General features: G+C 38.4%; 1 long non-coding RNA gene across 1 annotated transcript in view; it reads right to left on the reverse strand.

Moving 5' to 3' along the window:
* Positions 1–540: 540 nt before the first annotated feature.
* The window catches only part of LOC127022411 (uncharacterized), an 86,860-nt gene continuing 61,037 nt past the window's right edge, over positions 541–26,363 (reverse strand). The window contains exons 2-3 of the long non-coding RNA XR_007767338.1: positions 10,216–10,332; positions 541–1,044 (exon numbers count right to left, since the gene is read on the reverse strand). This is a non-coding gene — a long non-coding RNA (uncharacterized LOC127022411). The remainder of the gene's footprint in view (positions 1,045–10,215; positions 10,333–26,363) is intronic.

A 26,363-nucleotide genomic window follows, 5' to 3' on the forward strand; every position in this document is an offset into this window, starting at 1 on the left:
CATAAGATAAATTAGCCAAATCACTTGCTTAAAATATGGGATTATATTGCGTTAAACTTCTAAGGAAATAAACACAATTTTAAATTCAATAACTTTCTTTGACATTAGAAGCTATTGTATAGCAACTGTAATGCAAATTTAATTGCTACACTATTTTGTATGTAGTTCTACAGTGCTGATTCATTCCAGGGTCAGTATGAGGTTTGCTCATTTTGTGTGTCTACCAGGAGTGTCAGGCACATATGAGAAGTATTAGATTTTGCTCTTCACTTATCCCCTTTCAAGTTGCAAAATAAGTAAGACCTGAAATATGAAAATAACCTTCACTCTGTCTTTAGCTACTTGCAAAGGTAAATTCTTATCTCACCTTATCCATATCCTCAGCTTTATAGCAACACTAAAACATTAGAGGAAAATACTGTCTAATAATGATACATTAATGAACAATAAATTACAGAGGAAATACCACTTAGAACATCCATATTAATACTAAATGAGTTCTACATTATTAATATAGTATCATAAATATAAAAAGGAATTATCAATAATTAGGCTATGATTTTATCTTGTTAAACACCAGAGATTGTATTTTATTTCAAATAATTTTAATAGATGTTGAAAAAGTCATCCACCCTCCTGCACAGAATTTCATGTCAAGTGAAGCAATCTATGCAAAGACCGGGTGCTTCAAATGCACAAGCCCTGCCATGCCTGCCTTAAGTCAGCAATTATTTCACTGACTAACAGGGGAAGCTTGTTTTCATGAGGATTGTAAAATTAGAACTAACACAGCCATAGATTCCAGAAAAAGGAAGTAATAATAATTTGTACTTGTAAAACACCTTTCCTTTCGTGATCATAAAGCATTTTATAAGCAGAGTACTCAAATGAGAACCATCAAAATGAAGTATATCCCAGTGCTCTTGTGCCTAATGTCCACACTAGCGCAAACAGCAGCTTTTTGATTGGAGTTCATCATCCCATGTTTTCAGATTTTAGACTCTGATAGTGCAGAAAAAGAATGTGGCCTTCTTCCAACAAAACCTAGTCCAAGGAGACAAACTCAGATTTATTTTCTCATAGTTATTTTCCTTTTCTTCTCTCCTTTCTTAAGCTTCCCTGATGAAAGATCTCCTATTCAGCTGCTAAAAAACTGCTGTTGGTGATGCTGCTTCACCACAAAAATGAGGGGAAAAGAAACAGTGTTTAGGCAGTGCATAAAATAATAAAAAAGATAAGTTTTTGTTACTTTTCTAGCAGCTGAGGAATATCGGTGTAAAGGAATCAAGTATTTCTGTGTTTAAGTGGGAAAATGGGAGCTTCATCATGTATAATAATTAAATTTCATGCAGCAGAATCTTACTAGCATATTAGAGGGGTTTGGGCTGTTTAGACTTAAATAAGGGATGGAACTGGGGGAAGGGACCTACAAAAATTCTTTTTAGTTTTCTGCCTTCTCATTATTTAAGGAGAGCCTTCTGTACAAAGATGAATTTGCACAACCTGTCATTAATAAAAGCTTTGGAAACTTCACACTTCATAATTTTACTTTGTCACAGATTTAAAAAAAAACAAACCCAACATGTACACAGCAAGTGACAAACTGCAATCTCACAAGCCACCATGTCTATGCAAATGCTGTCAATAAGGTTCTAAATAGCTCATTCATTGCCAGGGACTCATACCGAAAATTGAAGCTCTTCTTACCAAGCTATTGCAGACTGGAGGCTATTTTTCATTTAGATAACACTGTTGAAAATATAACTATCTTACTGAGATACCATTTGTCTTTCACATTCTTTGAAGAAGCACACAATTCAGAATTTTGCTTGCCAGCATTACAGAGAGACAAGTGTCACAGTTGCAGCCGGCTTCCTGCTGGCCCTGCTCCTCTTCCCATCGCCCTCTCCAGGCTCTGTGGAGTCCCCTGCAGTTCACCAGCACTGGCGTTTCTCTGAACCATCAGTGAGCAGATTCCTCTTGCCAAATCAGTAAAAAAACCTCGCACACATTTTTTGCATTGTTACTGGGGCTGGATACGTTTGATTCTGGGTTACCCCCGAGGTCAGAGAGGGGCAGCACGTGGGTCAGAGCCAGCACAAGGGAAGCAGTGGAAGTGCAAGACAGGAGGTCAGGAATGGGACCGCCCTACTAGACGGCGGTGACCTGTTAGTCCAACTTCAGCTTCTTATGTGAAACGTCATGAGAGAAGCATCTGCAGCCTGACTTAATCCTAAAAAGTGGGTTTTTTTGTGATGGAGTTCTCTGTGTCCACCCCAAGGAGACTGAAGAGTCTTAGAGATGTAGCTGAGCTATATATTCTGCTCCTGCATATCCTTCATGGAAAGAATAATGTCAGATGGGGACATAAACTGTAATCTGTGGTCAGCTAAAAAAAAAAGGACTGCTGCGGTGTCACAGAACAAAAAAACAATGAGAAATATTTAGAAAGAGGAACATGGATATATAATCATTTAATGAAAGCTTGTGTTTTCACGTGACTATCTTAGTGTCGTAGTTATGCTCCAAAATAATAACTATTAAGAAGGTCTATAATTAGGGGAAACCAAGAACTTCACTGTAAACTGGAATAGCCTGTCAGGTTGAGATTTCTCTTTCACAAACCCTTGGAATTGCAATGACAAGAGTTCATTTAATGGATAGAAGTTAGTGATACTGCTGCTTTCTTGTGTTACTGATCTTGCTTTCAATGAGAAAACGTTTTTCCCTTCCTCTTTTTGTTGGAAATTATGCGGTGAGCCTCCAGTCTGTTCAGATGCATTTAGTGCAATTGAAAAGGTGCTCCCAGTTTCTGAGGCTGTATATTCAATTAATGTAATATGTCACAACATTTTCAAAATGCAAGTTTCTTAGAAAAAGAGACATTACTGTGAAAGAATGAATTTAAAATACATGTAAAACACATTTTCTTGGGAAAGTATTTGATTCAAATTGTTAGAAGACAAAAACCCATAAAGGTCTCTTTTATGCCTTCCTTCTTAATCTTCAGCCAAAGTTTCAGGACCATAAACTGGCATCAATGGAAGCTGCATCTCAGGAATGAAAGGAATATATGGCCTTTAATGGAAGAAATTTTTACACTTAAAAGAGAGAGAGAGAGGGAGCATTTCTATGCTTTGCAGTCATTCAGCATAAAATTACTTACTTATTATTCATAACTATCTTTAAATGCTTTATTGAAGCATAATGCAAAAAAGTACCTGGCCATACTTAAAACCCAAAATTTCATCTATCCATCCTATATTTGGGTTTGGGCTTCAACATCTATTAAATGACTCCATTATTTCCCCTTTTTCGACATTGCTAGGTCAGTGCACCAGTCATTCCTTGGGTGTGACAGGGACAACGGCACACCAAAAAAAAAGTCACAGCAAATTTCAGTTGTATTGCTTGCAAAGGAAAGCTAAAGATGGAGTTGCTAAGCAATAGCAAAAGCAAGTCTGAGGTGCAGCAGGACTTGCTCGGGGTATTCAGTGTCCTGGGACCCACAGAGCATTTTTTCCTTAAGGCTTGCTAGTAGCATTGGGTTTCCTTGAACCCAAAAGCTTCACACACCTCCACTAAACTTCCTCATTTCACATTGAAATCCTTTGACTTATTCCTCTCCCCTGTGCTCAGGATATACAGATTCTGCTTTCTCAGACATTTTTGGGAGGAGGGAAATGGAGACCATTGAATTTCTACAGCAGCCCATCTCAGATTCTGTGCTTCTACAAATCCTGATGTATCAGCAAGCCCTTAGTCCTACCTGGGGCTACTCCCAGGGGAGCAATCAGCTTGTTTTTCTACACACACACACACACACCAAAAAAGGAGCTTTTGAGGAGCAGGCAACTATTCTCCTGAATTTGGCTGAAGAATAACAAAACAGAAAAAATATCTGCCAGTGCCTGGATCAAGCCCAGCATGCATTCAGATCAATTCCATCAAAATATTAAGCAGACAGCTGCTAAGCACTTATTTACAATTTGCAAATATTAAATATTTTTTCCAGATTATGAAGAAATGCCTTAGTGAAGAAAAAACAGTGGTTTCATTTAGCAAACTATTTCATCTGTTAATGGCTGCAGATTTTCTGATGTCCACTTTACTTACTGTCGTCCACTTTACTTCCAACTTCAGGTTCATGCAAGTCCTTCTCAGGTAGAAAATGCAAATGCGGTGACTTCCTTTCCTCTGCATTCCTCCAGCTTTACTCAACAGTGCTGAAACTTCACCGAGGCCCCAGCAGCACCCATTCGGATTTCACATTCCCTGTTGCCACTGCATATCCTCAAGGGTCTGCTGCAAGCGCACTGGAACGGGCACACGTTCCCCACTATCCCTCTAATTTCTTCTCATCCCTGCCTGCATAGTGCAGCCCAAACTACATTACCTTACTTGAGGTTACAGGTGTAAAGCAATGGCTAACGCATTGATACCCAGCTTTTTTTTGCAGCTGCTACCGACCAAGTTACTAGGCAGGTTGTTTGCCACACAAAGATTTGATCCACTATAATTAGACTTGAGCCTTTCTAGTTGCTCCCCAGCCAGACAGAAAGGGCAGGACATCTATCTGCCTCCTGAGGAACATGGGAAAGAAAAGCAACCAGCTATTCCTTTCCCACTTTGACACACATCTTTGCAATCCCAGTGTCTCTCAGAAGTCAGTGCTTGGACCAGGGACGGAAATTAAAGTCTTCTAAGGCTCAGTGGAGAGCACCTGATCCCTGCACTATCTTTCCTGATGGACAAGCTCTGTCAGATTTAGCGAGATGGTTTAAAGAGTTAACGCCACAGTTGCCAGCCCTCTGCTACACAACAAAGTGGCTGTGCAGCAGCTCCTTAACCACCACATTTGGCAGCTAGTGCCCTAACCTCAGCCACTGCCCTTTCAGGTTTGCCCCTGGCTTTGAAGCCGGGCACCCCCAGGCCCATCCTTGCTCCGGGAGTCACAGCCTCTGGCAGCAGGCAACCTGAGCACTGGAAAATAGTGACCTCACACCCACCCCAGAAGAAGGAAGTCAGCCAAGCTCAGCATATCAAAAAGGCCTTTTCCCATTGTTTAACGTGAACCCAGGGTATACACCTCAATAACGTTTTTCTGCAAATGAATGGACTTTTCATTCTGTTAGCGTAGTCTCCCTGTTGGTTGGAAGTTTACTCTTTCGGCAGTTATTCTGGTGGAATGTAATCATTTAACTGTGATTTATGGTACATCTATATGCAGCTGGCTTAGTGCAAGGTGAACGCACAGTAGTACTTTAATAGTTCTTTTCCATTAGCAGGTATGTTTTTCAGTTGGCTTCACTGCGATTGGAAGAGTTGATAAATGTAACGTATAAAACACTGTTGGTAAATGTCTTCAGGCTAAGAGTAAGCTTACTGCTTGCCTCTCAGAAGGTGAGATAACTATATGCCTCTAGAAAATAACCTTCCAGGTGATAGCTGTGACTAAAAATTTGACGGAGAGGAGGAAAGAGTGTTTACAGTAGTGAGCTTAAAAGGACTATCTATTCAGAAGCAGATCTGGGGGGAAAAAAAACCCTCGCTTTTCTTGCATTGCTGTTCTTGCTTATAGGCTACCTTTCTGAATATTGACACTGATGCTAAATGGCATTAATAATTGCTAAGTTATATTAAATTGTATATCAATCAAACTAATAATATCTACCATACTTGAGGCATTTAGGTTCTTCAAAATCACTAGCATCTGCTCCTATTAAAAATGACAGATGATTTGCAAATCCAAACTTTTGGTGAAAAATGTTAGCTAACAAGGTGAAATTAAAATTTACATCTTGTTCCAACATAATGAAGATAATTAAAAAGAGCGATAAAACCCTTTGATTAACCCTCATCCCATTTTGCACAGCACTATTATGCAAACATTGAACATTGTAAACTTAGTACCAGCAAAAGATTCCAATATAAGTATATTCTAATTTAAAAATTAAGAAAATATAAAAACATGTCATTAGATCTCTGAATGCACCCTTTGTCATTGCTGAAATAAAGAGCAGGACTGGGGGCATATGCTGCAGTGAGATAACTCATGTTTCGAGTTGCTGAAGGATTAGAGTTTGCTCCTGTTTCGGTCTTGTACTAGGCATCATATTATTCCCACAATGATTTTGGTGTATAGTTTAATTAGCCTCCCTACTATAATCAAGCTGTGCTCTGTCATCAGAAACATTCAAACCCTGCAAAATATGCTTTGGAATTGCTGCGTTCTGGGTTACTGGGGTTTGTTTTGGTGCTTTTAGTTCAGTTTTGTTATTTTTCCAGTGCTAAAGGTATCACAAAAACGTTCATTTTAAGTTCTGCCTGATAGAATGATGTCTGGCAGCACTGTACGGCTCTGAGCATTTAAAATCTTTGAACAAAGTCCTTTCGGTTCCCCAGGAGTCCTTCCTTTGGTCTCTACAGCTACTCTGTGAAGGCCTCAGCTGAAGACAAAAGCACATCAGCAGTACTGAGTTTTACGATTTCTTCTCCTTCCGTGTGGGTGTTTGTTTTGGAAGGACAATTCATGGGTTCCTGCCTGCAGTTTTTCGGGTGGGTAAGCCTGCATTTCTGGCACAGGACTAGGACAGCTAAGAAATATTCAAAAAAGAAATTTCTTTAAATTCACAATATCCATCTTGCAGAGGAAACTATCGCTGTGCAGGGACACAGATGAGCTGGTACAAGGGCTGTAGTCTATCTCTCAAATCCCAGCTGCTGCTTAGAAATACTGTATACAATGCTCTCTACCAAATCTACAGTAAGTCATTGACCAAACTACTTGTCTGCTTCTTCCCCCCGCCCCCCCCCCGCCCAAATTAGAGTAGCTAACTTAATGAAAAATGATTTTTTTTCTTTTTGTCGCTTAGGAGGGTCTGAACATAAAGCTCTTATCACCAAGCCACAGCTGTAGGAGGAATCCTTTAATCACAGCCTTCCTCCTTGAAGAAGAATACAGATTTATGACTGGACTTTGGTTACTGAGCGAGAAAGAAATATTGCCAGCAGCCACCATACTACTTCCCATAGGCTGTAAACAGCTTTAATCTGCTTTAGCTGTCATTTTGAAGTCGAGAGATATTAGAGTACAATGTAATTATGTAGTTGTGGGCAGAAGCACAGTTTATTTTCTTTAAACTGAAGTGGCAGAGGTAAATTTGTAGACTGTGCCTAAACAAACAAATCGTCCTCCCTTGCTCTTACTGCCACCATGGCTGCAACAGTCCCATCTCTTTTGTGCTGCTTCACTCGCTCCGCTCTTCTGCTAATACATTTGCATGGGGACCCCAGCTTCCCACCACAGTGAAATGAGCTCACGTCTCTCTCTCACACACACACACATGTAAAAAGAGAACGTTTTCTTGGACAGTACAAAAAGCTACTGGAAATGCTGTATGCTGTTTTTGTTAGGGGCACAACAGTGACATGTTCACCCCTGAGCTTCCCAGGGCAAGAATCCACTCCCATAAGCACAGATACTCATTTCTTACTTGCTTAAATATAGCGCATGTCTGTCATTATATAGAGAGTTTTAGAATAACCTGATTAATTATAATTTCTCTTTGCTTTCCTATCTAATAGGGCTTGTCAGGAAAGAAAACTCCTACTTAATATAATGCACACAAAAAAGGGGCATTTAGCTTTTTCCCCCATCTCTAGGAAAAAAGAAAGTAGTTCCTTTTGAATTTTTTGGGAGGAAAGAGCTGTAAGTTCACATCTGGAACACGCAAGCTCCAGGTACAGCACTTAATTGAACAGTTTCCTGTATTCTAGGTGAATGTTACAAACATTAAGTTACAGAATTATTCTTCATCTGACCTAACATTTTGTTTTGCATATAAAATGAAATTTCTTCAACAGAAAATAAACGAAAGACCAATTCTTTACCACGATACCTCAATTGTTGGCCAATATGGTACCTATTTCTCGAACCTTTGCAACCTTTAATTCTGTCCGGTACTTGAGAAATCTTTACAGTCAGTTTCTACAAATATTCTCCAAAAGGTGCACCTATTGGATCCACTTCAGTAAAGGAGAGCCATAAGTGCTTAAGTCTAACTTAATTTAGCATATCATCTAAGCACACACTTAGTTTTACTGGAATCTATAAATTTATGAAATTGTAATAAGCATACAGATACATTTCCTCACCTTATTTATTTCTTTATTAAGTGAACATAATGAAATTACATGGACTACTATCATTAAAGGATATTTGCTTCTTGGTCCGAGATTTCAGGAAAGAAAATACTAAACCAAACTTTCCTCCTTATATGATGTAATACTGCTGTCTTTGCATGAGTTCAGACAACAAAGTGCAGATAAATTGCAGTCTTCCTGGATTTATATTGTTCTATGCTGCATATTGCATTTTAAAATTCATAGATTGAGGGATCTATTTGCCATCAGCTACATGCTATTGCCTTTTCAAAGAGCTACTGAAACCACTATGCAGAACATTGGAGCCTCTCTGGATTTTCATACCAATAATCTCCTCCTGATCGTCTGAGTTTGTCCACCTCCCATATTCTATCAGAAAGTGCTTAAGAAGTCTGAGCCTGTTGTGTGCTGAACGCCATCGGTTCAACTGGTTTTAGGAGGTGCATAGACAAGACATCATGAATTAATACCAGTATGACCTAGAGAAAATATATTTGTTCATTCATTAGCAAAAAGAAAAATTAAAAAAAAAAGGCAAAACATGGTTTACTGGACGAATTAAAAGGAGAGCGATATGCTATAGCACTGGGAGCAGTAATTATCAATTCTGTCTGAAAAGGGAATAAACAGTCCTACAGGGCTTTTTGCAGCATCATTTTACCTCTGTGTTCCAGCCAGGCATCAGTCTCCATGGAATCCAAACAGTTATCCAAGCAAATTATTCCTCCTAAGAGCAAGACTTCTCCTAGCAAGCACTCAAGATCTTGGTGCTGTGGGCCTATCAGTAAGATCTGTTGGTCTGAACTTCCAATTTCAGAAGCTGAGGAATGTACATCTGTGCTAAATATAAAGTAGTAAAATACAGTGGCATATAACACCTCAAGAGTCCTTACTACTGTCCGATAGCTCCCTCAGTTCTTCATTCAAATGAAAACACAAAAAGGATAGGCAATTTTTGTGTCACTTCTGAGCTTTTAAAAAAATTGAAGTTGCAGAGCAAAGAGGACTGAGGAAAATTCTAGCACAGTCTCAAAATGAAATCACACAGCTTCAAAGATTGAGCAGGTCTTTTGACTAAAGACAAACATTTTCAATTAATAACTTTTATGATAAATTGTTGTGATAATTAAATGAGAATAGAGATTGGGTTTGTATAAAATGTTCAGGAGAGTCAGTGACTACAAATTTCTCCATGCTTTTCTCCATCAGTATTCACTAGTCATTCCAGACATTAAAATGAATGGTTAAGCGTAATCCTGTGCAAAACAGCACCATGGTCATAAAAAAAAAACCCTAAAAAGCAGTCCTATCATTTCTATTGAAATAGACAGGGATGTTAATTCAAAACTGACATCTTCTAGTGGGAGATACCAAGATAAAGATAACCATCAAGAACATCTTTGTTGGATTAATGTCGTAGGTGGGGTCACACTGACACTTTTTTGTAGTAAGCTCTCTGATTAATAAAACTGCTTGGAAAGTGGTTCTTTTAATGACAGACAGTTATATATTGTATGACCCAAGTTCTTCGTAAATGCCATCTTATTGTCAAAATGCTGAGAGAGAAATTTGATGTGATTAATGTTCTTTCTCCTTCCCTTTTCCCCACACTGATCAAACAGAGGAAGGGTAATCCAGTTGCCTCCACTGAAACGATTAACAATAAAAGGGTGATTTCTGCAAAATTCAGTCCTCGTACCTTAAGAAAAACCTTTCATTTTACTCATTTTGCACTACAAATAATTAAGGGATATGAATCAGAGGGCTGGAAGTGACCTCCAGAGATCAGTTAAATCTGTTTCCCTGCTTGCAGGCAGAAAAGCCATACATGGGGTTTCCCAACAGATGTGTGTCTATCTGAGGTTGTTAAAGACCCGCAAACGGGGTCTCTGCAGCCTCCCTAGCCACTCTGCTCCAACACTTCATGATCAAGGAAAAGCTTTTCCTAACATCTAAGCTAAATTTTCTTTTCTATAGTTAGAATTTCTTATCCCATCTGCCATCAGCATGGAGAATACATGTGCAGTTTCACCATTATTTTAAGCTTACCCAGGATGACGTTGTTGTCAAAAGGTGTGATCCCAGCGACTCTGGCTGCACATTCCTGTTGTGTCCCTGGTGATGGCTCCAGTGATTCAACATCTGTCAGCTGAGCTGCTGATCCAGCTGAAAATGAATTGAGAAAAACAACTGGGTAGTTTTGAAGCAGATCAATGGCTGCGAGGCAGTGGGAGGTCAGCTCAGGGGTTGAAACTCCTCCTGATGTTGCTGCTACCAAGAAAAGCATCTCTGGGGCACCAGCCCAAGATCCTTTCCCACTGAATTTCCACCTAGCCAGCTGTTTTCTATCCTGTGTTTAGGCACTTGATTATTCCTGTGTAAGCCCAGTACTTTCCTCTTGTCTCTGTTGAATAGAGTCATATATCTATAATAGTGCCATATATCTATAACAAAACCATATATCTAATCATCAGACTCAATCTCCTGCCACCCAGCATTCAGATTTCTCCTAGTTGGTAACATCTGCAAGTTTAATAAGCCTACTCTCTATCACATCCTCCTGATCATGATTAAAAAAATATTAAATCGCATCTGTATTAGACACAGATAAAATGGTGGGTTGGTTAATGTTTCTGTAATTGAGGACACCTGATAAACATTTTAATAAAAAAAGAACAGAATGCTGTTGGTGCATCACTGAATTAGAAATTAGGCCTCACTCCTACCTCATCAGCTGAAATATCAGAACAACTGGAAAACAAGTACAGCAAACACAGTGGTCATGTGTGATAATGAGCCCAAGTTCTCTAGAGAACCAACTTTATTATTTCCTTTCTCACGCTAACCATGATGGATCTTCAGAGAGATGCGAAAAGTACAGTGACTACTCTTATTATTTTATTGTAGCTACAACAATTAGAAGCCAAGACTTGTGAAGAAAAGAGAACAACCGCCTTTCAGGAGGAATAAAACCAACAAACATTTGATGGAAAAGTCCTGCAGTTACTTATGGTTTAAAGAAAATCAGTTTTCAGCCACTTCATGAATATCACTGTTTGCATTCAGTAGTAATCTCCAAGCTGTAACAACCCCTGTAATTCTTTGACACAAGATGTTATTGAGGCCAAGAGCTACAGTAGACCTAAGAAAGTTTTCTTCATGTTAACAGCAGCAAGGCCCTCTATGGTCTCCATGGGGAAGATGGAAATAGCAGAGAACACTTTGAAAGACATTACATAAACTCATTTATAGCAAAAAGGGCTATTAGAAGCGTTAATTGTGACTACCAGAAGTTTGCTTGTGAAAAAGAAATTTGTTGCAAACTACAGGGTTCTCAGATAAGGTTTGTTTGTGTTTTCTCCTCATAAGAAGCTTCCTGATACAGAATCGGGGGGGGGGGCGGAGAGAGAGACCCTATCCAAGCTAGCCATTGTTATCCAAACAGAAGTGTTAGGAATGTAGATTTGCCACTTTCCATCCAAATTCCCTAACTACTGGGATCGGTAGTTACATTGTTCCTCCCTTCCCCCGCAACCAATATCTACTCTTTTTTCACTTGCTTCATAAACCAGAATTATTGTTTCTTATATACGCCTCGAGAAATGGGACACTAAATTAGATAGACTACTGGCTAATCTGTTAAGGTGATTCTTGTATTCCTCATGGAGACCAGTTCTTGGAAAGTTGCACTCATGAAGTTAAAATTCTTTCCCTGTGGAGAGAACCAATATAAGGCTTTTGTGCCACTTCTAAGCCCTACAGCTGTTGTGCTGCATAGATATATATTTAACCCATTCATATTAGTGAGCAGGAGCTCCAGGATTTTGTTCAGTCATTAAACAGACTCTAGAGCAGGTTAAAAGAAGAAAGAAAGAAAGAAAGAAAAATAACGTACTTGTTTCACCTACACAGGTTAAAATCCTACAGGATGTTTTCTACTAATAGGAGTTTTAAAAACAAAGTTTAGGCATGTAATTTGCTGTTCATAGGGATATAGTACTACCTCTCCCCACTTCCTCGTGTGTCTTCCTCTATCTCAGAGACTGGAAATCAAACACTTGTTTCTTGAATATAACAAAATTGTTGAAGTACAGCAGTTTCATTTAAGCACCAGGAAAAAAAATATTTATGATTAAAGCATTATCTGCTAATATAACATTCAACAATTAGAATTACTTGCATCCAAATTTTATTGCCAGTTAATGGCATCTAAAATAATATTGATAACAAATGACGCAGAATATCTTCCCAGAAGTCTAATTCTGATTCATAAAATTGTTTCATATACTGGCTTGAGTAATGATACAATATATAATGGGAATAATACATCCCATTTGTTGATTATTTTCTGCAAGTTCTACATTAGAGTTTTCTTTAAACTTACACAGAAAGACCAAGAAAGTAAACTTCCTCATATAAAATTAGTAAATATGTTTAAATGGTGTCTGAAACCAGCTCCTTTTTTCCTTGTAGTTGTAACAGTACAAAAGGAAAAACCAAAACAGACCCCAAACTCGACAAGCTTTTCATGTTTACAAGGATTTTCAATAGATTCCAGTCCGAACATACCCAAAGATGGCCTCATTCCAGTGATCACAGTACTGCAAGGAGTCCTTTTAACCTTTATGAGCAAAAGTAAGGAGCAATCAGAAGAAACTGTGGCTCACTGGTATGCAACAAGAAAAGGAAGCAGGCAACAAGAACTCAGGTAGTTGCTAATTAGCCAAGTTTTCGCATAGCTCTGAGAGCTTTCAGAAGTAAGCATTCAGCTCATTTACACGTGTTAGAAGGTGAGCACTTATTGATGACTCTTGAGAGCCGCAGGGGGTTGGTGAAACCCAAGCACTGAACTGCTCTTTTTATTGCTCCTGAAACCTGCAATCCTAGGAAGTCTATGGAGTAAAGCAGATACCCTCCTGCAATGGGTTATTTTTTTGCTGCTCTTCATTCATTGCTCACTAAACTCTTTAGAAGAAGTAGAGTAGAGGTTATAAACTCCTTTACAGAGCTAAGTCATTCAGATCATGCCATGCATAGTAAATGCTCTCTGGTTGCCCTCTCCTACTGCACCAACTCTCACTTGATACTACAGACAGGACCGTGTGCAGTCTCTTTGCCTACATTTTGCAGAAATTAGGGTCATCAATAAAACAAGTCATAGCCACAGTACAGATTCCCTTGATTCACCGCAGGAGGGAATGCTACATCTGAAAGCAAGTGCTGTCATTTCAAATGTCACCCAGTATGTTACCAAATGTCACCTTCCTAGATTTTTTTCTGTAATGACAGTTTAAAGCTATATGTGATGTTTGCTGAACCCCCCGGTAGATCACCTATTATGTTCCACTTCAAAATCAGATGCTAGACCTTCCTGACATCTGGCAAGTGATTGCCCTGTAGTTACAACAGTACAAAACAAAAAGAAACCCAAAACACCTCCCTACACACACACAGGTGCATGCACGTGCACGCACGCACACGCTTACCAAGCCTTTACCTTTCAAAAACAATTTCTAAATGTCTTCTAATCCACACATGCACTTAAATATCACATCAGCACCTTCACCTTTCACTCGCCATCTGCAATCGATTTGTCTGCTGTTTGTGGTCTTTAGGGGTCACTTATTTGGAAGGGTGAGCATTTCTCTAAAAACACACATTACTCACTACCTTTTTTAAAAAGAAAGTTCCAAATAGACCTGTCGAATACGTAGGGGTTAGGACAGGTGAACATCCAAATTCTCTCTTTTTAGACTAAATAGATGTTTTTAAACAGACACACATGGAAATGGGTCCCAAGTATGAACATTTAGAAGAATTAATACAGGAAAGCTTGCCCCACTTTGCCACTATTTTTCATCATTTTGCATTCATGGTAAGTTCTGTTATACATTTTTGAAGTGTTAGTGTCATTTCCAGTTTATATTGGGCCATTTTGAATATCAGCCACAGCATCAGTAACACCTGAAGTATATGAAAGAAAAAAAAGCAGCTCATGCACATTTTCACAAGAACTCTAGCAGAGTCAAACACTAAATAAACTCTCAGATCCATCAAGTGTCACACCCCAATATCATCCCACTCTTCTACAATTTTATATCTAACACCTGTGCTCTGAACAAGCCTTATTTTTAGCAATTTGTGTCTCCAAAAGTGACCTAATCTTTTATCCCCCTATGCAATTCTTAAACCAATGCAGGGACATTTTCAATTGCATTCATTTATTTTTTATTAGCGTTGTATCTAAAATACCTGCAAAAGAAGTGGGCAGTTTTATTGATGACACTCTCCGGGTTTATTTCCTGACTAGCCCACTGTTTATCAATGCTCGCTTTTTTCTTCCCCTCAACTTTTCCCCCGCTCTTTATTCTTAAAATTCTTAACACTTGACACTTCTTCAAAGCTGCCTCTGCTACATTTATTGCCCTGCCAAGTGTAAGGCTTCTCTCTCTCTCTGCTCTGCTTTTGACACTAAACTCAATGATCAGTTGATCAGTCTAGCCTATCTGTCTGGCTGTTGACATTGAGCCCCTTCAAGCTTCTGTTTTCCTGTTCTATTTTTGTATCATTCAGCAACTTGCGTTTTCCTCTGAGGTCACCCTTAAAGGTCCATGTGTCATGTTTTTCATTTCTGCCTTGTCAGGAAAATCTTGCCACTGCATCTATCAAAGTAATCATCAGGCCTTGATGTAAGAGTGTGGTTCCTCTCACATTTTTCATTACCAGATAATTTATTAATATCCTCCTGAGCACGACTAGATTTATCTTGATAAAACCGCTATCAGTGGCAACACAGTATACAGCACTGAAAGTGTTCAGCTAGTTTTGCAAATGCTCAGAGAAGAGGTGTCCTTTAACCTCTCCCACCCCTTAATTCCTCAGCAAGCTAAAACCAGATTTTGGCTCCTGAGGCTCTGAAGGCTTTTGGCGTTGTGCCACTTCAGTAAAGCTGACCTGGGTCAGCCGCCTCAGACCAGCCCCTGCAGCACATCTGGCTTTTCCTTTGCGACACTCTCTGGTGCTGGCGTGGAATACATACCCATTAAATGAAATAAAAGTAACAATGATATACATAGAAGCAAAAAGCTTTAGAGTTAGGAGTGCCATCTGATATCAAGAAACTACAGGCAGTCATTTTACATTTCAGGTTGAACAGCCCCCGACACTGCTCTGGATATTTTCTACCCAGGCGGATATTCTGTTTTCTTCACGCAATTGAACCCTGCCTGTGCACCCCTCCCCATCTCAGCACACTCTTCCTGTAACAGCCATTTCTCTTTTACATTATCTTTGCTGGAAAAAAAACGTCGTAAGGCTACTCAGCCAGCTCCCCGCTCTATTATATACTGAAATTAAAGCACAGGAGGCCCTCCACAAAAGCGGCTGGCTAATGACTCTCCTGGTGGACATTAGGCAAGAGATGCATTTGTGACATGAGTGGCAGCTGTGCAGACACCAGTTTATGTGATTCAGCACAGCTATTTCATTAATTGCGTTTCACGGTTCATTTCCTCAGATTACACTCAAAATAAATAAATAAATAAGAACACAAAGCTGCTGTGTTCTCTGAACCATCCACCAAACAAAAAGAAGGGAAAAAATGCCCTTATTTTAATTGGCTTCCTACATATTTTTCTGTCTTCGGTAGTTTTTAAACTGTAAAGTAAAAAATAAAATAAATTGCAGTTATATTCTGCTGTCTAATTATCTCTTCAGTTTTCCACAGAGACTTGGTAACTTACAGAGAACCCCACTATGAGGAAGCATGCTCTAATGAAAGTGAAAATGTTGTAGAGACTTGCCTACAAACATGACGTACCTATATCTGCTGCTTTACATGTTTATATTTTGTGGCTTAAATTTAACACAGAAAAACTGTGTGTACAGTCTCAGAAAATCAACAGCATAGTTTAAAGACTGACCCTTTATGTATCTTCATAACTATATGCATAATGGAAAAGTAATTACAAGAACAATGAAAAATGCAAATGCAGAAATGGAAAAAAATTGCTTTGATTCAAATCAATGATGTGAGTGCTCTAAAAAGACATCCAACTCACGTTTGAACAGATAGTGACAGGTCAATTGTTCACCATCACAAAAAAACATCGAAAGCGGACAACGTGGTCATGAATTTTTAAGATTAAAGGTTACAGGGGACTGTCCCCAAAGTTATTGTTTGATAAAACAGCAGGTTTCACATCAGAAGGTGTAATGTTAAAAAAAACCTTCTGTAAGGAGCTTTTCCTAACGTTGAAATTAGTGTGAAACCCCAACCCAATTCCAGTGGTTGTTGCTGGAACCTTTGTCACTCATAGCCAAAAATCGAGCTGAATCAGATACAGCAACCCTCTAAAGATCAAAATCTCTATAGATTTTTCAAAAGCCTTTCCTTAGGAAGTTTCTCAGGTTTACAGAGGAAGAGATGCACCCAGGAACAGCCTTCAGCCTTGCTGTAGAGCAATCATGTGGGAATGTAGGTTCAAATCTTCGTTCAAAGTTAGTCAGAGCACTTTCTAGCTAAAAGCCTTATAAAGCAGAGAACAACTCTTCGTGAGAAAAATGAACACCATCCCCTCAGAAAACAACTACTTTTGACAGGGAAAATATCTAGTGCTTCTTCTTGTTTGGTTTTGCAAAAGATGCAAAAATTGAAAGCTCAATGTTTGCAAAAAGTTGAGAGTGAACATATTTAGAAAAATATGGGGCAGGGAGTCTAGGCAATTGCTGAGTTATAATCATCCATCTACTATAAATATCTGCAGTGTGAAAAAGGCTCGCTCTCCCTCTGTGTTTCGGTGCTGCTGCTAAGCACTAAGCTTTTTTGTGGTTTCATTTTAGTAATCAGGATCTCTCGTACTTCCCGGACAGATGGCCATTCACACTTCAGTGCTCATTTAAACACATACGTCAATGATGACAGAACATTTCAGCTGAGAACAGGCCAATGTAATCTTCCAAATTCAAGGCTATCTGTCATTTTTGTTGGTTATATAAAACGAGCGTCAAAAGAAAGTAGGACTGTTCTTATTTGGAAAGCTAGAAAGAAAATGGAAAATTCCACCTGGCTCGCTGTCAACATGAAACTCAGGCAAGGCTATTTAAAATGATTTGAGAAGGTTTGAATGTCTAGCCTCTGCTGATCCATTGGCAGTTGCTCTTGGGGCCTGCTAAGAAATGGGAGAAGCTAATATCAGATTAGAGAATGAATGTTGGACCTTGCAGGCTGCTCAGAGCCCCCACAAGAGCATTAATTCTATATATCCTCTTCAAATCCATCCCGTGTTTATAACGTAATGGTCCTTCGTTTGTCTCTTAAGGTATTAGATAAGTACATGCCAGCACCTTGCAGCTGCACTCTGCAATACACAAAAGACAAATTGGAAATGGAGGGCAAAATATCTTCCTGACTCTGACGCTGATCCCCTGTGTTTCCTCTGAGTGGACGCAGTACTTACATGGATAAACAGACAAAATTATTTTCCACTGCTGTCAAGCCAGCATCTTAGACAAGAAGGAAAGCATTTAAATTTAATAACATTCTCTTCAGCTTCAGGGTGGACTATGTGTAAGAAATGGAAATCTGAAACATGAAAAAAAAAAAAAAATCTCTTCATGACGTTTCGGGTTCCTGCCAGTCACAGGAAGAACTTGTATTTTGCCAAGAACGTCTACTTAACTGAGGTTATCAGCAAATGATTTTTTTTTTTTAGTTCACATAAACTTTACAGGCAATCTTTTGGGAACTTTGCCAAACCTAAACCAACCTATGAGCCATTTAAAGTTCAATTAATTAGTAATTAGGAGGACAGAATTAACACAGGGGAGCATTTAAGAGAGTGTATATGTAATCAGCCAATAATTATCAACACAGCAACAGAAGTGTGACACAGTATGAGTTGCCAGCGTATCCACCTAAGTGTGTAAAGATAATGAACATAGCAGTGGCTAAATATTTTAGCTTGCCATCCGTGTGAATCTCCAGTAAGTCTACTTCTGCAATTTGCACCTAAGCTACTAACCATAAAGCTAAAGAGGCTCAACTGGGAGTAAAAAATTTCCCTAATCTTACAATGCTGTTTAACAGCTGACTCTCAAAACTGTATTTTTCAGGAGTACTGCCAATAATTGAGACATTTATTATACCTTACTTTTGTCATTTGTGTCTGCAGAAGGAGATTTCTCATCAATAAACAAAGTGCAGCAGTGGATCAACAGTCCAGTCAGAATTGCTAAACAAAGGGGTCTTATAAGTGAAAAACAAAGGTCACAAAAATCAGTTTGACCCTGAATGATTCTATCATTCTGAAAGTAAAAGCTGTGAAAACTGTAGAGTTTAGGGAACACATTTTACAAGTGAGTTAACTGAATTCATGCTCCAGTGACTTACACGGTCAGCACAACCATTGCCATCCCGCTGTGGAAGTCTAACACTGGTGGTACTGGAAACTACTAGTGCATTGCAAGAATGCAGTCACGATCCTTACATATGGATCATAAAAGATCAAAGAGTTATCAAAACATTTAGTATTTTGTACAAAAATTTAGAAACAAATGATTAGGCTGAATAAAAATCTTCGTGATAACAGAAGAAGCATAACTACTTCCAAAGGCGTAAAACACACTGGTGAGTAGTTGGGTTTAACCTTAATCATGTGGTTAGTACTGGAAAAGGCCCCTTAAACAAACTTGTCTTGTCAAACACATTGCAAAATAAAAGAAGCTGACCCAGAAGGATCCTTCAAGGCACAACAGAGGAGTGACTTTACACATCAGCAGCTTTAACAAAGTAGAGGAACTGACCCAAGATAGGATTAGCTGGATAGGCAAGCGATATGTTGTGAGCACCTGATTGAGCTAGAACAAGACAGAAGATGAGAATAAAATACCCTTCAGCTTCTCACAGAACCCATTTCTAAACTTTCTGGGGAACAAGATAAATTTGAAGAAAGAGAATAACTAGCTTTTCTTATGGAATGTAATTCATAATTCATTCTGACTGAAGAAAAAGGAATTTTTTTTTTGTGGAGGAGGCTGAAAGTGTCTGAAGGAATCTCTGTGCCTCACCTTTTTGCTTTTTCTGATTTAAGCTTTCTCTTGTAGCTGGTGGGAGCACTTGAAGTTGACTGAATGCAGATAAGAGGGCAGGATGGTCAAGATGCATGTTCTTTTTACAAATTGTTTTTCTGTATGTATTTTATAGTATTCTGTGTTCAGGCATACGATGAGATCTGCCACATCTGGTTGACACTCCTCCGTGGGAGTGTCAGCAAAGTAGAAATTGCTTCTGAGTGAACAATATTCATTTAAAATATCATTTTTTATAGAAATCTTTAAAATTAATTCCGTCATAACTATATGGAAATGCCATCACTCTTCTTGAAAATAACAGATGACTCACTGTGCCTCCTACTGTAAGTTTTATAGATTTTGCTTATGTAATCTCTGGCAAAAATTGGTTAATAGTCACTATAGACTTGGGTGCAATATACGTCAAATACTACAGATCTCCTTTGAGTAGATCGAACTGTTTTACCACTCAGTAGTAGACATTCATTAGATAAAGAATTACTGAATGCTTAATTTGAATTTCTGAGTTTGGGGTTTGCTTGTTTGTTTTTCATTTACACATGATTTGGCACTCCCATATGGTTTAAGATGGTTTATGAGAGCTCTGAATTTCATTTTTCCAAGCTGCTAAGTTCTCACCTTAAACATGTATTTTGAAATCCAGATGAACGAACAAAATGACATAAACGAGCACTTAGATGTGCAAATGAGTTCGTTTCAATATTCCTCCCCTAAGCAGATTATTATAGTAAGGGCAGTCCAAAGCCTGTTGGCCTCATCTGAATTTTTCGAAAGGTACTGTTCAGCCAAAGAGAGAGATCTGTCTGTTCGGTAACCTAAGTCTAAAGATTATGGTTTATGATGTTTCTCTATATACAGTTAGTCAGTTCACTACATGCCATCTCAGCACATTCTCCTATCAGTTATAGGACTTTTTTTAGTCTCAGTTTTTTTGTATACTTGACTGCATAATTACTACTAATGTCTACTAATTAGGCATATATTCAGGCTTCAGTCTCTGTCATTAACGTAAGGTCTGTTCCTCAGTAGGACACATTAGCTTTTATGGCTTTTGATATAGCTTCTTTTGGTGATGCCCATCAGCTCACAGGAAAGGGGGAAGTCAATGTTCTTCAGTATTCACAAATATTCTGTTTGTTAGTCACCTGCCTGTTTCGGTCATTGCATCACCTCAGTCACACAGCCAAAGCAGGTAGGTGGTTGTGGTTTTTTTTCAAGCCTGAATCATCAATATGCCATTTCAAGCCTTCACTTGAGCAGGACTGCTTTAGCCTAAAGTAGTCAGTAGTGAGAGGAAGAATTTGCTTGGACTATCTAATTATTATTTGTGGAGCAGTTTTGTTCAGTAATATTAATGACTGTATAAATAACAAAATAACTTCTTACAGTTTCGCAAGATGTAATTCTCTTTTAATACTTGACCTTCTTATGTTTTTAATAAACTTACTGAAATTCCTTTTTTAATTATTAAACACTGTAGCTATAAAGAGAGCGAAAATGCCTCAGATATTGCCTGTGGTTTAAATATCATAAACAAGAATTTTGCCTTTCAAATGTCAGTTGTCAAACATTTTGTTGAACGTGTGTCTTTCATTTAACAATGATGGTAGCTACACTGCCTGAACTGCTTTAAAAATATCAATCTATAGATATCACCAATGCAGCCCATTTTTCTACCTTCACTTGTCTCATAATAGCTTGTACAGGATATCCAGCTGCAATCTAACTTGGTATAGAAAAGAAAGGGCAGACCCATTCGTGCAAGAGTTATTCTGTAATGATTACCGATTTTATTTGTATCGTGTTAGTGCTCAGGAGACTTGCCCCTTATAAACAACACTAGCACCAAGAATTGCCCCAAAGTTCTACTACCAAAGGAATTACAATCTAAAATCTTTAGATTGTGTGTTCCTCAAATTTTTCTCATAGCTAAGTTTAGAAACTAAATGTTTCTAAGAGTATTCCTGAGCAAATGGACTCTTCCCCCTGTTTTCTTCAAACACACATCACACCCCAGAAACCTGACTGGCAACGCAGTTACACGAATGTGAAGTTAACAGATGAACACAATAACAGCAGAAGATGTGAAATCACTGGCCGTGACTCACTCAGTGAAGACATACCTGTTTCTCTCTAGAGAGAGACGTTTGCGTGACATGTCAACAGAAGATCTGTAACCACTAGGCAGAACCACTAGGAAGACAGACTGCAAGGGCTAATGAATCTTTTGGGGAAAAAAAAAATGTTTAAGTAACAGGGTTGTCCACGCACAAGCTAAAGTAGCTTTGAAAAATCTTTAAGCTCTATTTCTTCAGGTAAATCAGAAACCCCTAGCAAAATAATAACCAGTGCCAGCATAGTACAGCTGAATTTTCCTTGTAAATGGAGCAGGAAGAAGGGACTGATTTTAATAAGACAGAGATTGGTTAGGAAAAAGTTACCCCAAACTTCCAGAATGCTTTTATCTAAGTTTTATGTAAGTATCTGTATTTGTTTGTGAAAGAAGAAAAGAAGAAACTCCGAGGTTTTTTTTGCTTCTGTTCTCTGAAATTAAGTTATACTTACCATTATTGGAGTGCTTGAATAACATCTTTTGCTACCTCATACCCTAAAAAACAGTTTGCAAAATTGTGAAACCCTATTTCGGATAGAGAATAGTCTCCTAAAAAGCTAGAATCCAATCTACAGCCATCTTAGCTCTGTAAAACAGATCATTATTTGATTATCAGACACACATGCCAAGTCATAAATTAATATTAAAGTCAGTGATGGGACCTGAACCTTGATTTGGTGGCTTCCCAGGTGAGTGCTCTGCACTTGAGGTAATAGAGTAATTAGACAGCTTTTCCCTCGGAAGGATAATTGCTAATACCTGTTAGCTGTTGGAGAGGAAGCCCTCCTGAGGAGCCGATACAGGTTTCCTTTTTCATTAAAAAAGAAACTTAACTTTTTCAGTGGTTAACCTTCAGCATATTAAAATGTTTAGTGCCTAAGTTGGATAGAAGTGTTCCTCTGAGTAGCAAACAATTAAACATAGCAGGCAAGTGGGAAAGTAGGACCAAGGTTCTGAGACAAACCCACAGTGACAGTTCAGTAAAAGCTGCCCTGCTAACCATTCTGTGTAGGCATAACCTACAGGTTATGCTGGCACACAACTAGTACAGTTGTTGATAAAGGTAATAAATCCATGAGATCTACAAGAAGCTCATAAACAGTCTATACCTTACCTACAATTGTAATTTCTCAGAGATGATACCCGAGATGTGTCACACTACATGTATACAAATCTCTCTGCTTACAGAGTGCAAGGGTGCAGTTTCCTCATTTTTCCTGAGCTCTGCTCTTGCTTTTGGAGAGTCATAAACCTGCTTATATATATGCATATACATTTATTAAATAGATCAGATTAATAAATGTCATTTGATCTAAATCTGTTCTAATCTTAGCAAATTAAGATTACCCTGACCCATACAAAGACAGAAATATCACATATACTGAGTCTTAAAAACTGTAGATACTCAGAAATTCTGACAGATGAAAGAGAATTGTACAACTCGTGAATACAAAATGTAATACCATGTCAGAAGCTCAGTTAGGTCCACTGAAATGTGCAGAAGTTTTCCTATTGACATGAATTAAACCAGGTTTAGAGTCTAAATCATTTAGGTCTGATCCTGTCTTCCCTTACATCTTCTGTGATCATTAGCATTTTAAAGACTGAGTGTCCAGTGGGTATGAAATGCCGCTAGTCTACTGAGTCTCAGAATATAAATACCAAGATTTTCATTTCCTTTTAGGTATTTTTACTTCCAGAAAATGTTTTTACTTTCAGAAGCGCAACATAAGATATATCTCAATATATTACAGCTGTGCACATTATATTGCTGGACAGATTCCATGGGCTTCGTCTGTCCTGTAACTTTGAATGAGAGTGACAAAAATCCCTTCAACTGGATTTCAGTGCTAATGTGAGATAGATTTGAGCAACAGAGCATCCTTTCCTTATTTCCAATTTTTTTTTTTTTTGCCTTCTCTCAAAAGTTTTCTACAGCATCTCTTTCTTTCTACATCTTTCCAGGCTGAACTGGCATTCCTGGAACTCAGTAATTCCTGTCAATCAGTAAGAGTTAAGGCCACTTCCAGAAAATTTGAACTATCAGCATGGCAGCATTAGTGCTGCAGGGACAAGTGGCATGTCAGCAGTAGTAGATGGAGCCATTTACAAATTGCATTAAAAAAAGAGAGGGTATGATTACTGACCCCTGGAAACAGAGTGAAAACCCATTATAGCATTTTTGGTTATCATCCCAGACTGCACAGTAATTTTCATACTATACAATAATAAAGTGCCTTTTTGTTTTCAGGCTACACTTCCCCATTACACTACTTTACAGTCAGCATCAACAGTATGCTGGTTACTGTCTTCTGGAATAGATGTAAAGTCAAGGTCCTGTCCATAAGTGCTTATTGAAGACTGCTCTGTGCTTTTCACACTTTTGGAAATATTAACTTGCATGTTCTATTTAAACTTCAGTTTGAATAACCTTATATGCTAGCTACTCAGCTTAGACTTTTTCAAATAGACGGGTGGTTTTCTTGAATTTCTTTTCATAAACAAATACCTGCACATGTATAAACCTGACATTTCATTCTGATAACAAAAGACATGATTCACTTTTTCTATTTATGTTCTTCCTCCATGGACCTGCTACCACACATCCTCACAGATAATCCCTTGACATTCTTGTGCCTACTTGGAGAGTAAGTACCTTGCAGAATAAGTGCGAGGTAAGGCCATGCCATTGTACTCTGTTACAGATGGGAATTGGAGAGACAAACACACTAAGGCTCGCATCTTCAAAATTATTTATGCACCTGTCTTCACAGATCTTAAATACAGGCATGGATTTCAAAACAGTGCATCCATAATGAAACAGAAAACTGAAACAAACTTTCTGGAATCTCAGAGTAGCGATATTTCCTATTCCCAAATGCAGCAAGTTTGTACATGCCAAATTTGCTAGTACTGTGCAGGACCTCAGAACCCAACAGCCCCTGTGTTTGCACAGGAAGGCAGCACATGTGCAAGCACGCAGACTTCATCACAGGGAGGGGATTTAGAGTTTTATGGATTAAAAGCTGTGGAGAGGAAGATTTCCATTACAACATAAAGCAAACAAAGGAGAGCAGCAGTGAGAACTCTCACTATGCCACTTCATTGCCAATGTATCTCAGGAAGGACAATTAATGGAGGCCTTGTGTCTGCATATTCATCAGTCCTTTTGCTGAGACTGTATGAATAACTATGAAAGCTACTTGTGGTGCTGGCTGACAACTGTCCTCCGAGAACCTGATCAAGAGCACTGTGACTGACGAAACTTCATTTTACAGATGGGAGATTTTGGGTCCAATTTAGACCTTCAGAACTAAATTGGCTTAAAATGAAGTTCAGCTTTGGGGTTGGATTGGTTGCAGTTGTTACAACTGCAGCTGGGAAGGCTCTCTGGGATGTGAGATGCCCCTGTATAAGACTGTTTTATTAAAAATACTGCGTGAATGTTTTGGAGTAGGAAACTATTTAACAAATTCTGTATCTTTGTCTGTTGGCAGGTTACAATTCTGTAATTTATTCATCCCTGCTTTATCTGCCAAACTCTCTCCAATTTTTAGTCTATTAATTGGACACCAACAGTGTACGTTATGAGTATCTGATATTCATCCTATTGTTTCTGATTCTTCTCTGGGTGAGGAGAATTCTTGGCAGTTGACTTCCACTGTGACCACTCAGGCTTCCAAGTCCCGCATTAACTTTCTGATGAACATTCTCTAATAGTCACTTAAAATTCACTGTTTCGGCAACATTACTGCCATTAAATTTACTTGTCTGAATGTTCACAGAAGTCAGCCCAAACAATATAAATCCAATATGTTACTGAATATAAATGAGGTTAAAAACGTGTATTAATCTAATAATTCTTTGTTATTTGAATATGATGGATAATATTTCAGTCGGTCATATTGCTGATGTTGAGGTATTGATAATATTTAGGTTAGGCAGGCCCTGTTTTCAAGGATTTGCAGTAACTACCTTTTATGTTCCAACTCACGTGCACACCATAGTTTTATTACAGCTCATTTATTAATCTGGATCTGAAGAAACTATTATTTAACATATTAAAACTGACAATAACTATACTGACATATTTCTTCTTAAACCTGAAATTTGTTTATAATATTGCTAGAACTAAATTTTTCCAGTGTCTAGGATCCAAAAGAAGTAGTTTATATAGCATAATTTGGTTGAGTTTGCCATGCTTTGCTTCACCCATCTGCATTTTCTGACTGCATTATTAAGCATCACGTTTGGCACAGACATTTTAATCTACCTGTCACAGAAAAAGAGTTTTCTCTAGTTTTATTTCAGAATTGCTGAAAGTAGTATTTTAGTCTATTTCTTCATATCTATTTCGATGAACTCGATATTTATTGAAGGAGCAAACTGTGTTATGATGCTGGCACAAGAGTTTCCTTTTAAATTTATCTGTCTTTTAAAATCTGAAAGATATGCTGGTAGAGAAGATACGATCCATGTGACATAATGACCATTCAGTAGTCAAAGAGGCAATTACTGAGTCGATGTTAGCAAGGAGTTCAGGATGTCAGCATGACAAGATGAAACAGAATAGATTCTGCATGAAGCCAGGGGCTCTGTATCTTCTTTGTGCTCATTCCATTAATCCGAAATCACAGGCTGAACAGATCCATGAATAAGGAGACCAGACATTCTTTAGGTTTTGCTGGTGGTGTTATTGAATAGTAAGCTCTTATGTGTGGATGTGGAGATTGTGGGTGGGGGTTTTTTCAGATTGTTATCTGAGTGATTATGCAGTAGAAATGAGCCTTTGGGGTACCTAGTTCCCATCCACTTTTGTTGGTTTTGAAATGGAAAAAAAACCCCAAACCAGTGTTTTCTACTCCCTGGGACTTTCTGAATATTTTTATTCCTCTAGGGTTGTTCTGGTTTTACATGATTTTGCATTTCCCTAAATTTTCTTAGCTGCCTTTAAATGTTACTGTAAATCCCTTCACCCATTGCCAGCTTGGCA

Source organism: Gymnogyps californianus, chromosome 15 (genome assembly GCF_018139145.2).
Source record: "Gymnogyps californianus isolate 813 chromosome 15, ASM1813914v2, whole genome shotgun sequence".
Classification (NCBI taxonomy): Eukaryota; Metazoa; Chordata; class Aves; order Accipitriformes; family Cathartidae; genus Gymnogyps; species Gymnogyps californianus.